Below are 18,804 nucleotides of genomic sequence, written 5' to 3'. Positions count from 1 at the left end.
AAGGGGAACGTTTCCAGAGCTTCGACTCTCCATCTCCAGTTTGTTCAAATATTGAATAGTAAACACTTCCCAAAGACCTGCTGAATATTTCTTATTGATCAAAACAAATTCCCTCTTTTCTTCCTCCCAACAGATCTCAGCTTGCCTGTATTCTTGTGCGACTTCTTGTACTCGATAGATTGTGTATAAATACATTAGTGAGTTTGCTGTACATTGACTGTATACAGTACTGCTGCAGTCCAAACACATGGAGCCAGGATCTGCCCCGCAGTGAAACTCTGTCGGCCCTCTAAAAATAAATGTGAGCACTGTGGGGGGGCCCGGGGCCCTCAGGCCGACCGAATGGAAGTATTGATGAGAGCAGACGAGAGAGAAACACACACACACACACACACACACACACACACACACACACACACACACACAGGCAGAGTATTAGAGCCGCTGGCTAGAGGCCACAGTAAACCTATTGATCCATTGTTGTTTTCAGCCCATCTCTGTATGCACTAACACACACAGATGCTGTTGTTGGGGGTTCTTTTGTTTTCTCTCCATCCATGCCTCCATTTTAACCTTTCTAACACCTGCATTCACAACACTTTCACACATATACAACATTATACTCCCACTATAATAAACTCACTATAATACTGTGCATTCATATCCTCTGGGGTGTTCTGATGTAGGACACTGCTGCCTCTGGGAGGGCAGTATGGCTAATATGGGATCCGCTTAACACAGAAGGAAATCTCCCGAGCTGGCAGCCATTTTGAAATGAATCTGGGCAGTTACTTGGAAGCTCCTGTCAACATGAATGAGGATGACAAAGAATTTAAATGGTCAGCCGAACATAAAAACTACAGAACATAATTATTAATCAAAAAGTTTGCCTGTTTTTCCACAACATAAAGCTCGAAAACCTCTTTCTCCATTTGCAGGTTTTACTTGTACATGTGCATGTGAAAAGTTTTACATTACAGGTTCATTATCAGCTCAATCCAGAAATCCAGAAATGACCATACCGGCTTCTTGGATCAAACCATGAAATTCTCCCTGGTGCTGCTTTCTCCTGAGAAGTGGATGAAGAATGCAAACACTTTTTGGTGTGTAAATACGGTACACAACAGTTTTGTTCTGAATTTTGTGTTGCTTTTTTTTTTTTTTTTGAAGTGCCCTCGTTGTGTAATACCCTTTACTTTATAAATTTAATTCGTATGTTGTCCAGTAAGAAATCAATATAAATAGAAACTTTTTTGAGAAAACTGAATTCTTATATTTTACAAGTTGTCCTTTAAAAATTCATATAACTCAATTCAATATGATACATCTAGAGGATAAGATCCACCAATACAGGCTCATTCATATGATCACACTTTTATTTTGATTCTTTTGAGATCAGGTCCTAGGCCAAATACATTTTTCTTTTTAAGTCCTGATGCAATTTTTTTTCAAAAACATTTTTACAATGAACTAAAGCAGTGACAAAGTGGGCTTCTTATCCCTGATTCTCTGACTTGGTTTTCATCTTGAACTCGTTTTCTCTCATCGTTAGTTAGAAAGAACTTAAACCAGAAAGTAAAGATGTTGATGGAGAAAAATATCATCAGAAAATCAAAATGAATCAATGAAAGTTTGAAGGAAATTTGCATTTTCCTCTCTGCTGATAAGAGTTGACACTAAAGCTTTGGGTGGAAATAAGTGACGATTATTAGAGTTCAGTTCGACAGACAGAGGCAGAAATCACACGAACACAAATGTGTGTGTGTTGGTCTCGCTCTCCTGTTGTGAAGTCAACCCTCATGCTCTATTTGCACTGATTAAATCACCCCGTTCCCATGCCCTCTCTCCCAGATAGGGAATTAGCTTGTTCTCTCTCTCTCTCTCTCACACACACACACACACACACACACACACACACACACACACAGTGAGCCTCATAAACCAAACATGCTGCGTTCCTGACTGATCAGCTCGCAGCATGGCACAGATAACAGACATTAACACCGTGATACATGGTGCATTCACAGACCGCCTAAAAGCTGGTGGCAAAATGAAGCAAAACTATGAGAATTTTACTGCAGATCAAAACTGATTATTACGATTAAGAGTTGTAACAAAGAGTCAACATGGTGCTCAAATATTCCTTTCATAGAAAGTCCAACAACAGTTTTTTAGTATTTTTCTAAATAATTAGTACAAAATAAAACAAAATGCCAGAATATAAGAAGCTACTGCATCAAGAAGATGGAAACTATTTTTGAGTAACCATTAGATGTCAAAGCACAACATACTAAAAACATCCAGGCATCGGATGAAGAACGTGTCATGCTGTGAGAGACACGCAAAGCCAAATATGATGACACCTGTTGAGTTTAAGCTTTTTATTTTGCATGATCAATATCGATATGATCAATATTTCTGGCTCTGTTTGACAGATGGACTGCTGCAGCATCTGCAGTGATTTGTCCTGATGAAGGGAAGCTGAGTGTTTACCTGCAGATTTACATGTAATCTATGTTCCTATCCTCACTATGGACACAAGCTCTGGGAAGTGGCCGAAAGAATGAGCTCCATGATACAAGCGACAGAAATGACCTTCCTCCAAAGGATGTCTGGGCTGTGTCCTAGAGATAGGGTGAGGAGTTAATTTATTTAGGATGGGATCTGCTCCTCCACCTTGAAATATTATGCTTCCTGGGCATGTTTAAGGTACGTCCAACTGATAGGAGACCCTGGACACACTGGAGAGGAGATGTCTCTTAACTGACTTTGGGAACACCTTGGTGTCGTCTGGGAAAACTGGAGGAAGTTCCTCGAGAGAGAGAGAGTTCTGGGCATCTCTGCTCAGACCAACGCTGAAGGACAGGCGTCACATTGCTGCTGTAGAGTCTTTTCTTGGTCTTTTGTGTAATCTTCCCAGATTTACCAAGAGGCGTTACCAAGAAGACTGCTGAGTGGCAAGACTTGCTTTTTGGGCGAATGCTGCCAAAACTGGGGAGATGTAGAATTCAGAGTAGAGGGAGAACCATGAGGATATAAATACACATGTAAAAGCAGCAGAAGACAGAAAACGATTTGATCAAAGTGTGTTTCTGAATGAGCTGCAGTGTCTTTCAGACTCTCATTGATCTAAAATACATACACTTGATTCTCTTTCTTTCCTTTCTCACTCTTTTGATTTACTAACTCTGCCTGGCCCCTTTTCAACCCCCTCTCAAACACACACACTTACTTTAACATGGCCTCTGGTCTGTTCTCTACTCACTCGCAAATCAATAGACAACATGTTGAGCTCTATACAGGCACTGCTACTATGGATCCAAGGCCTAATTGCATGGCTGTACAGCATTTGTGTAAAATGCAGAGGTTTAACTAAACAGTTTGTATTTTTGAACATATAGAAACAGAGACTTTGTGTGGTTCATTTTAGGTTCATGTGGGATTGTTTTGCTGTTAGACATAAGGCTGCTATTAACAAAGTGTATAAAGATACAATTTAAAATTGGTTTGAGCCTAAGGTGTCAGTTCTGTGTAGACTCAACACCAACTCAGACCTTGTGTCAGGTGCACTTTTTAGCAGGTCACATATTGGATTTTCCAGGTGGTCAGGTACAAGGACTTGACCGAAAATAAGTGAAAAAGCAGCAAATGTCTAAAGTAAAACTTTGAAAGACCTTCAGAAAACCCAGAGAACTGCTACTCAAGGCCACTTTAAAAAATACAAGAAAGTCTGGCTCATTGGAATCAAACTATAAGGGGTGGTTTCAGGCTTTTACACAGTACTGTGCTTCATCAACAACTTGTCCCAGGATAAAGAAGCAAAGTGGCATCAGCTGCGGTCAGAAGTGTACAATTTCTTCCACACTGCTCCAGAAAAATCATCCAGAACTAATCTGTGTCTCCCTCCTGTCCATCCACTGGAGAGTCATCCAAGAACTTGTTCACGACAGTCTGAGGTGCACAAACAGCAAACAATAGGTTTAATTATGCTCTATATCTCTAGGACCTGTAAGAAAAACAGCTTTTTGATGCTACTTTTTAAACATCATTTTTCTGCCTCACATATTAAACACAAAGGCACAGTTTAACCTTCACAGATACACTCCAATAACAAGGTTTTCTTTAATCTCCACAAACTGTTTCCCTGGAAAAGTGGACAGTTGGTCCAAAGCAAGGTGACCTTCACCATCAGACAGGGTGGGACACATGATGATGATGATGTCACAGTGATGTAATCTGTCAGGAAGGTAATCAGGAGGTGACGTTTTCAATAAGTGTAGCTCATCTAAGATGGGTTGACCCAGAGTTTATTGTCTTGAAACTACAAGACGTGTGGAAGACGAGAAAGGAAAAAAAGAGACCCAAAATGTGAAGATATACACAAAAAGGGAAGACTAATCTGATGGGAAACAAAGGAAAAGGCAGCTAAAGTATGAGAGACAGGCAGAGAGACAGGTACAGGTGTTGACCCATGCAGCGTCCCCTCATGTTTCCGTCGTCCTTCATCCCCCTTACTCACAGATGAGACACAAACGTATGATTTGCCCTCTCCACCGAGGCTCCATAACTCACTGCCGCGCCTGCCGCTCGCTGTCACTGCAGCGAGACCCTCGCCGTTTTCGGGGGTGAAATACGGCCGCCTGCCCCGTCCCTGCGGCCCTCTCCAAAACAACGTTAGGCTGGAAAAATTGCACTAGGAGGCGCAGGGTTAATAGAGCGCTCCTCCTCTTTTAATTGAAAAAGTTAAACGATGCGACGGGGCGAGGATGTTATTACAGGCAACGAGCCGGGAGCAGAGAGATGAATGGTGGCCTTCGAGGTTGGGTTAATGAGGACACTGGGGAGCACGCGGGGCACTGGACATTAGGGTCAAACGTGTGTGTTTGTGTGTGTGTGTTGAAAAGCAGGGTTCGCAGGGATAAAAACTGAGTTTTTAGGCTTGTGGTGGACAGTTTCCATGGTTTCATGGTTTCTCAGGGACTGATTTAAGGTAAACCCAACAGATTGTGACAGTTTCTTCCAGCTTAGCTTCTTTCATTCCATATCACTGGTTACAGGTGATCATTTGAACCATGAAGACTTTGGTGTTTTGCTGATGGCACATACATATGTGAGATTGTTCTGGGTTATCATTTAATCATTTCCTGTTTCATTTTCCAGGAAATGACTTCGAACTTGGCACTTCCTGTCTTTTTCAGTTTCTCATCTACAGTATCTACTTCATGTTCTTGACATTGTCTCTGTTCTCATGTTGTTGTGTCTTATAAGTTATTATTAACATCCTCTACAGCTACACAGTGCTTATTATCATCATTGTTACTTTAAAGTAGAGATGGACCGATCCGATACCAGGTATCGGTATCGGTCCGATACTGACGTAAATTACTGGATCGAATATCGGAGAGAAATAAAAAATGTAATCCGATCCATTAAATATCAAAAAAGGACCTCACAAAACTTGCGACACGGCCTAACTCGGCTCATAACCGTAGCACGTCGGAGCAGTGTGCTCACGTGATAGAGCGGCTGTGTGTATTTGTAGCCTCACTACCAAACCAGCATTTCATCTCCGAGGAAGTGATCCCAGAGAGAAGTAAAGCAAGTGTGTAAGTTCATCTCTGAATATTTGTAAAGCGTACCCACGTTAAGCTTAACAACTGATACATGGAGCGACTGCCTCTCTCTCTCCCTCTCCTGCCGCTACTTCATGAAACTGCTTAACGATCAGCTGATCAGCTTTTCTGTCGCGAGTCCGTCTCTCTTCTTTGTTTTTGGCCCACTTTGCACCAGAAAGAGGAAACCAGCGGCTGAACAACAGCAGCACGTTTAAGCTTGATAAGCTGTTGTTAGAATGTATTTAATATTACTTTCTACACCAGGATCCTTTTCTACCTAGCTGACGGCTGGTAACTGTGCAGGGGCGGATCTAGCAAAGTTTAGCCAGGGGGGGCCGATAGGGCATGAACAGGGAAAAGGGGGCACAAAGACATACTTTTCTTTCTTATTCTCATTTAAAATGTCTAGCTTTTAATAAATAATTATCTGAATCTTACACCCAAAGTTTTAATCTGATGTAAAATGTATAGAAGTCCATTACTGTATATAGTAACTGTTAAGTCTAATATACCCTAGTAAGCTATAGTACTTTTTCCTTTGGGAACATACCATCTGTGCAGTCTGCAATTCTGTAGAAGAAAGATGTTGAATCTATTTAATTATTCTTGAAAAATAATTTATTTCTGTGCATTTTTTTTTCATACTGCATCAAATTAAAGTTGATTACGTCGATTAAGCATCATGAGGTGGAGGGTGGTTCCCTTTTTTTTTGCTGGGAGTTTGCAACCCTATTAGTTAGGTTGCTTAATATTTCTGCTAAGTACTCTTTAAAATACCAGAATAGGGAGGAATGTGTAGGTTTAAGTTTATTAGATTGATCAGTGTTGCTGAACTATGAAATATTTTGGGTGCAGTGTATTTTTTTACATACAGGTATAACAGAATAGCTTTAGTGTTGTTGTTTATTTAAACTTGAGTATGAACTTATACAAAATGCAGCAAGATATTTAAAAAACAGTTTTATTGATTAAAAAACACTATATCGGATTCATATCGGTATCGGCAGATATCCAAATTTATGATATCGGTATCGGTATCGGACATAAAAAAGTGGTATCGTGCCATCTCTACTTTAAAGAGGGAGCCATTCAGAGCATTATTGTGATCTTTTGAAATAATTCACAGTCCAGTTATTCCATCTTCTCACTGCGTATACTTCAAGTCTTTCACCCTTTAAGGGTGAAAGACTTGAAGTTATCTGCCATGATTGGTTGAAAGAGAAAAAAGAAAAAGAACATAGTGAGATGAAGAACAATGAAGATGATAGAAAAAACTAGAGGAGGGGGTAAAATGTCCTATTTGACTTGTTCGCTGACCCACGTCATTGTAAAAGCTGTTCATCGCAGAGCTTATTTTAAAATATGAAGGTCACTCATTGTGGGAAAAAAATGGTATTCACTTAAAGGTCAAGGTCAAGTTTATTTATATAGCACATTTTATTGACTTATTTCATCTACTTCATCTATTTATTTGTTTTTTTCTATATTTTACTGCATCATTGTTTTACATTTTATTTGTTTTAGTGCCATTTTACATTGTTCCGACTGTTGGAAAGCAAGTAAAACAACAACTAAGGCTGTTAAAACCAAAATGTTTAGGTCAAAGTGTGTTAAAAGCCAGACCATAAAAATGTGTCTTTGGGAATGATTTAAAATGTTCGAGTCTTTGTCCAGATCTAATATTTAGGGGAAGGCTATTCCAGAGTCTGGGACCTGCCACAGAGAAGGCTCTGTCGCCACGAGACTTAAGTTTAGTCCGTGGAATGGATAAAACTAGTTTTGAACTGGACCTCATGGTTTTCTCTGGAGCATAAATAAATAGGAGCTCAGACAGGTAAGAAGGGGCTCGACCGTTAACTGACTTAAAAACAAAAAGCAAGAGTTTAAATTGGATCCTGTAAGGAACAGGGAGCCAGTGTAGAGAGGCTAAAACCCAGGGTTATATGATCCTTCCGTTTAGTGCCAGTTAGCAGACGAGCAGCTGCATTTTGGACGAGCTGGAGACGATAAAGAGAGGCCCGGTCCGGACCAAAGTACAAAGAATTGCAGTAGTCCAATTTGCAAGTAATAAAGAGGTGAATAACACATTTGAAGACATTAGCTGGAAGGTATGGCTTAACCTTGGCTAGCTGTCTTAAATGAAAAAAGCTGGATTGGACGACTGCACTCACCTGCCTACACAATTTGAAGGAACCATCAAGGTACACACTGTTAAGGTTCAAAAATTGGAGAAAAGGAGTACAGAGGGCTCACAAGCAAATAACAACTCTGGTCCAGAAGGTATGATCAAAGCAAAGATTTATTGTTTACACGCGTGGAGTCCGACGCTGGGCAAAGTCAGCGATCGAACTGAACTTACAATAATTAGACAAAGGTTTTATATGGGTAAGACAACAAAGCCCCCTCTTTTGCAAAAACAGACACAATACAGCTTACGTCAACCTAAACCACAAAATGTTCCGTTAACTTTTACCATAGTTTTAAGAACATTACGTCTCATCTCCATCCCGGTGTCGCACCATGAGCGCATTCTTATCTCCCAGAACATCAGGTGCGCTTCCTGTAACCATCTGACAGTACGCCGGCACAATTTGCACTTGCAGCAAAAACACATCTTAACTTCTTACCTACTAAAATGAATCTACTATGGGGTGTACGTGTGTGTGTGAGTGTGTGTGTGTCTGCTGTGTATGCTATGTATGTGTCATGACCTCTCCTGCACCCCGGCTCACCTCACACCTCTCGTCCTAGCCAGACATAAGGCCTGCGCTCATACACAGCTGAACTATGTGTGACTTCTAGACTAAATGTCACACTCAAATGATGCTACTCAAACCATGAAGGAAACTTACTTAAACTGAACAAATGAAACTTAAAACTTACTTCAAAGGATATAAGTGATAAATGATACAAACTTAAATCTTAGCTCTAAAGGATATAAGTAATAAAAGATAAAAATAACTCCAGGCGTATGTCATGTAAGCAGGTGTGTTGCAATTCCTTTCAGAGCTCCTGTCCTCCTCACCGTGTATTGGCTGATCATTAACGCCTGCCAAGAGTTTCTGACCCTCACTTGACCAGGAGCCACAGCTCTTTAATAAGCTCAAATGCAATCATGTATAAAAGATTAAAATCATTTTCATAACAAAGGTTCTTTCTTCTCAGATCTGCCAATATGTTTGCTCGTCTCTACTACAGTTTAATCATTGAAAATCACACTGATCAGCATACTATGTAGAAATTACAGATTACATAATGGCAAAAGCATTTTGTCAGACCCCTCAACACCAAGGTTTTTTACATTTGTCTTACAATAGGAAGATAAGGAGAATTAAACTGATCATAAACCTGGCTTTAAGGACCGCCCCCACTAGTGATGGTTGAAGCAGGGAACAAAACCAAGCTCAGCTGATCTCGTATAACTTAACCCTGCCTGCAGTTGCTCTGCGAACCACTTTGCAACCCATGGCAGGTCCTTTTTTCATGCCATTTCTGGCTTAATAGTATAAATGTGTCATCATTATCATATTTGTTTAATAAAAACTAATCGTGAAAACAGAAAAGTGTGGTTATATTTTAAAGAAGAAACTTAAAAATCTGATCTGAGAGAGAACATATGAAAAAAAATCCCTCCCTGGTAATCAAAGCGTGAAGTTTTAGGAAAGATTTATTAACCTTGTTGCCACAAAATGAGACAAATCAAACGCTCCTTTTTCTGTTTAATATCTGAAACTGATCCAGTTCCCCCTCTCCTTTAGGTACCGTCAACGCTCACAGCACCCCTCCCCCTCTTTACATGCCATCATTTATTAATGGTAAGAGGTCTGCATAAAGCATTAGCCGTGTTTGTGATAAACCATTAGTGATGTATTTCATTTCTCAGTAGGAAACGGAGGAGCGTTGGGGGCCGTTAATATCCGTTAATGTTAAGAGGCGGCGGAAGGGGAAGAGGTTCCTCCCTCTGAGGTGATTAGACCCGTCCATTTAGTTAGAGGATGCTGCGTACGCGCACACACAAACACATTACTTCCACAGGCTTTATGTGAGTGTGAACATGTCTCATTAGTGTGCTGTGCAAGCGACTGGGATTTAGCCTTTGTACCACCACTGCTCTTTTTCCAGCTGGAAAGTACATGCAGTACTAAGTACTTGAGTAAAATGTCAGTTTACTCCAAATGTACTTGCATGTACATTACAGTCTTGGCAGGAAAACACAACACAAGCTCACTGTGTTACGCTGTGCAGACATTTTTCCAAACAAGAAAACGGAAACTTGTGAAAACGTTTTAACACATTTTCTACAAAACTAAGCAAAGCAAATATAAAACTTAACATGGCTCAAATCTATAGTGACAAACTGGCAGCAGTTCCTCCTCTGATATACTTGTCTATAATATTAACACTGTAGAGCAGGATTTCTTGGATATCCCACCTTTACTTGATATTACAATGCCGGAAGTGAATAAAACCTAACTCTCACTTATGGTCATGAACTTTGGGTAGTGAGCTTCCTGTGAAGAGTGGCTGGGCTCAGCCTCAGAGCTCGTGTGAGGGGCTCAGAGTAGAATAGCTAGTCCTCCACTCTGAAAGGAGCTGGTTGAGGGAGGCATGTGATGAGGATGGTGTCTGATGTGGCCTACTGGTTGGAAAAACCTGGGGCAGACCAACTCCTAAGCCCCTTTTCTGTTAGTGCCGATCGACTCGGCACGGTTTTCCACGGTTTTCAGGGTTTTCCATTAGGTCACAATACCTGATACCAGGTACTTTATTAGTACTGCTACCTATTTGCTAAATACATCTAGGTCATAGAATCACACTCCGTAGAGGCAAAATTTGCATTAGCAGCAGTGCAAGTTGTGACATATTAGTGTAAAAAGTTTTTCTCCTGCACAAATGGCAGTCATAAAACTGCACCTTAGACAACCAAAAACAAAATAAAGTTCAGTTCAGCCTCGGCTGTACTTTATTAGTACCTGCATGCCATCGACTGGCTAGTAGCATTATTCGATGAGTCATAAGAGCCTCTCGTTTACAAAAATTAAAACCGCCATTTTTGACACCCGGAAACGAGGGAAATGGCCACAAAAAACAACACCGTGTTCCCCAGAGTCTGATGAAAAGGTACAGACCAAACAGCGGGTACATTCTTGCCTTGACATCCACCTTTTTTTGTAGCGTTCGTGTTGCACATTAATTACGTTCTGACACGTTGCTATGATGACAACCACGGACGTTAGGCAGTACCAGATTGTAATGGAAAGCCATTCTATTTGAGTCGAGCAGATCCGAGTAGGTACAAATGGGGCTCCAATAGATTGGGAAGAGTTGCATCAGGAAAGTGATCTGGCATAAAATCTTTGCCAAATCAAACATGCAGATCATCAAGAATGAGATTAACCGGTGAACATATCTAACACACCTTTGAATCGGGTTGTTCGTTGCCATGTTGCGCGGATGGGTTGAAATATTTTGTAGCATGTATAGACTGCGTTTAATAGACAATCTGATATATTGAGTAACATTGAAAACACAAAATTTAGGAAATCTGTACCCCAGTTTTTCAAAAAATAGTTAGATGGTGTTGTAAATTACAGGAATCGGGCTAGTTACAAATCATTTAGCATCAGGTTCTCCTAAAACATGAGTGTGATATTAGAGAGCGGCGACCATTGTTCAGCAGTCCCCCAGACCAGTCATGAACGGCTCTGCTTCACTGGCATCCCCGAGACTGAGAGACTACCTGAAAATCCACAGTGCTACCTTATCACTGTGGCTATTCTGACTTAGAGGTTTTTAGTCATAATCTTGCAACCTTCCACCGCTAGATTCTCAACCAAGCACATACTTAAAATGTCTGAATCTGTGATTCCTTTTGTACTGAGCAGGATTACTATTACAACAACACATCGTCAATGAGGTAAAACTAACCTGTGTCATGACTAATCCCAGCTCATGCTCCCTGTTAGTGGGCGAACAATCCAACGCTTGTTGAATTCTGCTTCACAGTGACGGAAAGAGCCGACATTGAAGGATCAAAAACGCGACCAAAGAACGCTTTCCCGCCACAAGCCAGTTATCCCTGTTGGAACTTTTCGGACACCTCCTGCTTAAAACCCCAAGAGTCAGAAGGATCGTCAGGCCCGCTTTGGTGAATATACAACATGCTCACTCATCCAAGCACTTTTTCTGTGTAAGTTACTTCACACTCCGATGGATGCACCTGAGAACAACTTGGGATTGGTATCTTACCCAAGGATGTTTGCCATAGATCAAACCACCAACCCCCCGATTAGTGGATAACCTGAGCTACCTCCTGAGCTACAACAAGATCAAGTGAAGTTTTTGCTTTTCTGGTCCATCAGAGTTTTCTGTCCTCCCTGAGCTTGCCTTATGACACCTGTATTTACAGTTTGCCAGGTGTACCTGCCTGCTCAAATTCGCACCTGCCATTGTCCAGTTATGCTCGGCATGGGGCCAGGCCCTTGGCACTAAAAAAGTCAACAGGACATGATCTAACAATACGGGAGAATTGGCAGATATGATATTTTAACATGGGAATCTATAGGCACGGCATGACCTTTGGAGCCAGCCTCAAGTGGACATTAGAGGAATTGCAGTTATTGAAAATGCTAACGTGTCAAACTATATGAATGTGTAACCCAGTTCCTAAAATCATCTCAAACAAAAGAGAAGAAAAAGTAAAACATTTAATGTTCTTACTGTCCTTGTTTAATGAAAGTGAAACGAGATCAAAATATTTATTTAAACATAGAAGGGACGCAGATTATATATAATATGCTCTAGTCAAACAAGGGTTAAGTTTCTCCGAGGGTTGATGAGCTCTGACTAGAGCCTATTGTTTTACTCCACTCCTCTCATGTCAGCCAATCGGTGAAGCTCTAGGCAGCTCTTGTCCCTCCTTAGTGCCAGCTCCCAAGTTTTCAGTCTCTTGCTTCTACAGCCGAACAGAGCAGGCAGACTAAAACTTTGTTATCGGTAAGCTGGAGAAATTAATCTCTAACGAGTTAAAAAAATACCATCCAAGCTGATATTGTTCACAAAGTATGGTTTTGCACTTGTTGTCGTAGAGGGCAGAACGAAACCGGAAGGTTTACTGAGCTGTGGCTTCACGTAAACGCTGAGCATACACTCGAAGGCGGTAAGCTAAATGTGGCTAATCAGACACGTGATGTGCAGAGTGTGGGTACAGTTGTTGGGTGTCTCTGAAACGCATTGTTGTTATGCTAGTTATATCGTTAACCAAGTCATTAACATGTGAAAAGCTGTAAATGGTTAAAGCAGCTAAAAATAAGTTTATGAGAGATAATTGTAAGCAGACTTTATGCTGCTTCTTGTTTAATTTTTTGATGTCAATCAGTTGTTTTACAATACTCAGTATTGAATACTTGGAGGTAATTTTTAGTGTATTTCCACTTGTACTAGTAGGCCTATGGTACAAGCGGGATTAAACATGTCTATTTTAATGCTCCTATTTGTGGACTGAGTCCTTGTGTTTATGTGTTATTGAAATTGATTATTTGCACTTTATTCATTTCTGATGAGCATTTGCATATTATTCCATTTTTTAAAAGGGGTAATATACTTATTTATTTGTGATTAGATATATATGTGCAGTGAGTTTATTTTGATGGATGTAATTAATGTTTACAATGAAAGTGAATTATATGGTGACTATAATTCCTGAATGTTTGAAGCCTTGTAGATGATCTTTAATGTTACTGCAGGTTACAAAGTATTGAACCTTGATACTGTGAAATTTTGGATATTGATACTTTGAACTTTGAACCTTGATATTTTGATGTTGTACAACATGACTGAACTGATGATGATTGAACTGATGATAGCTGATCTGAATAGTAGTTACTGCACTGTGACACTACTTTAGTTTAATTTGTGAGAGTTATTCTTAAAGTGGACGTGACATATATTTGACCATTGTTTATAGGTCAGGTTTTTATATGGGACAAATCCAAAGACCGGGTCAGTGATTCCAGAACCCAGAGTGTTCCAGTGTTCACTGGATGGCGAGCCAACCCAAGATCCTAGGAGACGATATACATACACACGCACACTCATTTGCACATTGATGGACTACAATCCTCTACTGTACAAGTAGTACGGTAGGACCGACAATCACACACACACTCCTCATTGGACGGACTCTAATGCAATACACCCGTTTGTCATGGGCCCCACCGGTACCATTTGGACTTAAAAAGACTAATTCTTTTACTTGTGCGCAATTTTATTTTATTCTATTTTTTTTGCTACTTTGGGGGAATTTTTTATACTTGAAATTCTGTTAAAACCTGTTGTAATTCAGTGTTGGTTACAAAATTCTTTAAAAGGCTTAACATCACTAAAGTACTTTTAAGCCACACAACTGTATTTTGTCTGGTTTCTGTGTCATTCATGTACCAGAGCTCTAAGAGTCGTTCTTAATCTTCTGATACTAGCCCAAATTACTCATTACCTTGGTAATTATCCATTGGTACTGTATATAACTCCATGTAAGTGCTGCAAATGCCTGTAAAGGATCACGTGGTTTCACATTTAAAGGGACAAAAACAATATTTTCCTAAACTTAACCAAACACCTTTCCCAACAGGACGCTAACAGAGGTCTCCTTGTTGTGCCTAACGAGCTTTGTAGATCTTTAAAACTGCACTGTTAGTCAGTATTACTGAGCACTGCTGTTTAAGTCTTAAATTCACAAACTTCCTTGATCAATGAGAAAAACCATTCAGCTGTTTGCTTTTCAGCTCTCATACCCCTTCCTGGCATCCCTGAATGAATGGATGCTAAGAGCGATTATCCGACTTATGCAGCAGTGGGAATTTTATTGTGCAGAAACAGCCGGAAGAACAAGTGTAAATAATAAAATGATTGATTGCTCAATTCCATTCAGCTGGTTCAGTTTCAGGTTCCTGGGATTGTTCGTGTTGGCTCAGTGTCAGGACATACTGGTGTGTTTCACTGTAGAGGAGCCAAAGTTAATGTATAATGTAGATAGTTGGAGAAAAAAGAAAAAAGGGCTTCTCCTGTGTCCAGAAAGTATCTTTGCGGCACGGCAGAATCCCCCTTTAATCTCAGTCCTCTCTCTCCTCTCTCTCTCTGAGTGTGTCGGTCTCTGGAGTTTTAGCCAACACAATCAGATATAAATTAGTAATGATGAGCAAGCAGCTGGTGTGACTCTTTGTGTCACTATAGTGTTCATCTTCACAGCTCAGAGAACATCCACTCCTCTCAGTGTCTGAGATTCACCTGCCGTGTTTCTTTATCATTCTCTCTCATACAAGACGTCACGACTGAGGTTTTCATTTACATTAGCGTGGTTTATGATCAAAGTGCATCAAAACGAATTACCATCGGATCTGCCTAAGCCTTATATTGCATTTAGTGCTAATCTTATCCTTCTAACCATGGGAATACAAAAAGCGTGCATCAGTGACGTCACATCTTCTGTGTACGGCCTCAGAAGTGGAGCATTTAGCCTGCACAGGGTCTTATTTTGAAGCTGCTCCCAGTGAATTCCTGGCCTATTATGCTAAACCAAGATGTTAAACATTACATTTGCAACTATGATCATGCTAGCATTGCCACTGTGAGCATCTTAGCATGGTAATGCCATACTATATATATATATATATATATATATATATATATATGATGGTTTTTTAACAACATAAGTCTTTGTTGCTATGCGTTACCTTCACATGGTAACTCAAAAGAGGGCGAGCAAGAGCATGAGAGATGGTGAAAGAGCGAGAGAGGGCAAGCAAGAGCGAACAAGAGGGTGAGAGAGCAAGAACTGGAGAGTGAGCAAGAGTGAGAGAATGAGTAAGAGCGAGAGCAGTAAATCGAAAGGTTCACCTTTTGGCTCAGCTCTCTCTCTCTCTCTGTGTAGTCGAAGGAGTGCTAAAGAATCGCCACCTTACTGTGGTGGAGAGGGTTGATCCTGGGAGCTGTGTTGTCCGGGGCAGTAGCCCCCGGTAGGATCCGGGGAGGAACCAGACAAAAAACCATTCAGAAGACCCCAAAGAAGCAGAAGGCTCAGCTCTGAGCGCTCCTCCCTGGCCTCACCCCAGGAGCTCAAAGCTGAGGGTCTGGTGGGCCCATAAGTCTGAAGAAAAACATAGATCCACCGGGTGCCCCATGGGCCCACCATGTGGGGGACAGGCATTGGTGTGAGCTGGGTGGGAGGCAAAAGACTATTTGGGCATGTGGACCACCAGCATCACAGACAAATGACAAAACTAGTAGCATCCTGCGTTAATTAACGGTGAAAACTGGGGATTTTAATCATGAACTCCTTAACAAAGTTAAAGTTAGAAGCAAGGTCATTATCTCAGACTTCTCTACAACCAGGAGTCTCCCCCTGTGGTTAATTAAAAAATTGCAAGTATAAAGAACCTCCATGTTGGCTTCACTTTTCAGAACTGAAGGCTAAGCAACCTATATTTGGTGATTGTTGCTTGACTGAATAGAGTATTAATAGTATTCAGGAGGAAACTGATTAAACACCTAATTTTCTGAATAAGAAAAGTAAAACTGAAGTAACATATTTATTAATAAACACATGCCGCTTATATTTAGTCATATGCTTTAATTTCAGTGTATTTTGTTTTGTTTCATGCTTTAATTTATATGACTGTGCTTTTGTATTTATTATGTCTTCTTTATGGAGGCGCTAATCATTCTTGCTTTGTGCTGCAAAAAAGTAGATGAAGATTATGTTGGCATGCTTATGTCACCACTTCATGTTGTCTAAATACATCTAGGTCATAGAATCACACTCCGTAGTGGCAAAATTTGCATTAGCAGCAGTGCAAGTTGTGACATAGTGTAAAAGCAGCATGATTGAATTTCACTGGAGAGTTTTAATGTTCTTCTTTGTGTGTGTTTTTCTCCTGCACAAATGGAAGTCATAAAACTGCACCTTAGACAACCAAAAACAAAATAAAGTTCAGTTCAGCCTCGGCTGTAGCTCTGCACTGTTGCAGCCTCAGTCTCAGTGTAATAAGTCAACTGCTAATTACAGAACAAGTGCTATTACAACCTGAGTGTGTTCCCGCTGCCGCCTGGTTGTCAAACATCCCTGCAGCAGAAATCAATAGGTCATCATCTCTACATATTACTACATATTGGGAGGAGGAGGAGGAGGCAGAGGTGTGGACAAGAAATCAAAGGAGGTAAAAAAAAATAAATAGGAGGACAGGTCTATGTTGCTCCTATTTCTTGGCATAGGAACACATTTGGGTAAAAAAAACATTTGACAGAAGATCGGTGTAATGCAATGGTGGCATCAAGTCTGTCTACAATCCAGGCATCTTCTGTCTTTTCCAGGCTACTTAATCTCCACGTGTGAAATATTTAGTGGGTTTTAGGTCTATTGTTTTCAGTGTGAAATACCTTTATCAGTCAGAGGAGTGCTGTGCCCTCAGTACAGAGCTGATAGTGAAGCTCAGAATACATCAACCATTGGCCATTGTCCAGAGAAAGAGGGTGATAGCAACAAAGCGTGAGTAAACAATCGGAATATTAATGGTTAAACTGGGAAACTGCAGAGTAGCTGCAGGAGGGTGTGTGTGAGTCAACAGAAACAGAAAATCCACTTAAAATGTGCCACTGACTCAGAGTCAATCATTAAACAGTCTGAGAGTCAGAGCAGGGATAGATATTGATTGCCATTTTTACAGGTCATTTCCTCTGAAGATGATTAATACGTCTGTTTCTCAATTTTCCTTCGGCCCGCCGTCTCTGATGTTTAACCTCCAGGCTAGCTGGGTCTCTGAGGAAGCCGGGGGAAGTTTGAATGCACTGGAGGATATTTCTATCCACAGAAAGCCAAATTCAAACCCTGGTGCTGGTGTAGTACCAGTTCTGAACTGGTGTCCATTTAGAACCTGCTTACATTAGTGCCACATACAGCGGTACATACAGTAGCATTTCTAGGATTTCCATATATGCTTGTCACCATATTCTGTATACTTAGTTAGCTAGCTAGCTGTTTGCATGAAAACAGCTATCTAAAGAATTATCAAAGGTAACTAGGGTAACATCAAATATACTTTCACTGTTGTTATCAGTTAATTCTGATGACAGGCTGGTTTTAAAGGCTGTGAAGTACAATTAATGTCCATTCCAAAATACAACCACAACCACTTCACTAGGTACATCTTTTCAGCTGCTTGTTTGCCAATACTGAATCAGCTAATCTCAACTCAGTGCTTTTAGGCATTTAGACATGGTCAAGTTGACCTGCTGAAGTCTAAACCTAAATCAAAATGAGGAAAAAAAGGAGCTTTAAGTGGCTTTAAACATGCCAGACGTCTGAAAAAGAGAAAGCATCCAGTGAGTGGCAGTTGTCTGGGCCCAAAATTGTTGATGTCAGGGGAGAATGGCCATGCTGCTTTGTGCTAAAAGAAAGACAATAGTAATTCAACCACTTGTTACAATCAAGGTATGCAGAACTGCATCCCTAAATACACATGTCCATCCCTGAAGCAGATAACTACAGCAGCAGAAGACCACACGAGGTGCCACTCTTGTCAGCCCAGAACAGGAAACTGAGTGTACAGTTCACACAGGCTCAGTAAAATTGGAGAATGGAAGATTGGGAAAACATTGCATGGTCTGATTAGTCACGATTTTGGCTGCAAGATTTGGATAGTAGTGTCAGAATTTGGCAAAAACAGCATGAAAGCATGGCTCCAACAAGGCTGGCTCATGTTAGTGGTGTAATGGAGTGGGCGATATTTTCTTGGCACAATTTTGGACCACTTAGACTGAGCATTATCTAAACACCACAGCCTACCACAGAATATTGTTTTTGGCTATGCCCATCCCTTTTTGGCCACAGTGTACCCAGTGTAGCCTCCACAGCTACAAGATCTCAATCCTGCAGGTCACCTTTGGGATATGGTGGAACAGGTGATTCAAATCATGAATGTACAACAAATCTAGAGCAACTGTGTGATGCTGCCATGTAAATATGGACCAAAATCTCAGAGGAATGCTTCCGGCACCTTGTTGGATCTGTGCCATTAATGAAATGAAAGCAGCTCTGAAGGAAAACGAGTGTCCAACCCAGTACTAGCGTAGGTGTGTGTAATAAAGGAATTGGTAAAATGTCCAGTAAATGACAGGTAGACCCTAGAAAAGTTCA

At 40.7% G+C, this 18,804-nt stretch overlaps 1 long non-coding RNA gene across 1 annotated transcript; it reads left to right on the top strand.

Annotated features, from left to right (window-relative positions):
• Nucleotides 1–12,337: 12,337 nt before the first annotated feature.
• Nucleotides 12,338–14,521, top strand: LOC102076148 (uncharacterized). Its single transcript, XR_269364.4, has 3 exons — nt 12,338–12,611; nt 12,704–12,774; nt 13,582–14,521. It is a non-coding gene; the product is annotated as an uncharacterized LOC102076148 (long non-coding RNA).
• Nucleotides 14,522–18,804: the final 4,283 nt, after the last annotated feature.

The sequence above is a fragment of the Oreochromis niloticus genome, linkage group LG7, assembly GCF_001858045.2.
Source record: "Oreochromis niloticus isolate F11D_XX linkage group LG7, O_niloticus_UMD_NMBU, whole genome shotgun sequence".
Taxonomy (NCBI): Eukaryota; Metazoa; Chordata; class Actinopteri; order Cichliformes; family Cichlidae; genus Oreochromis; species Oreochromis niloticus.
This window is presented reverse-complemented; position numbering and strand designations above follow the sequence as displayed.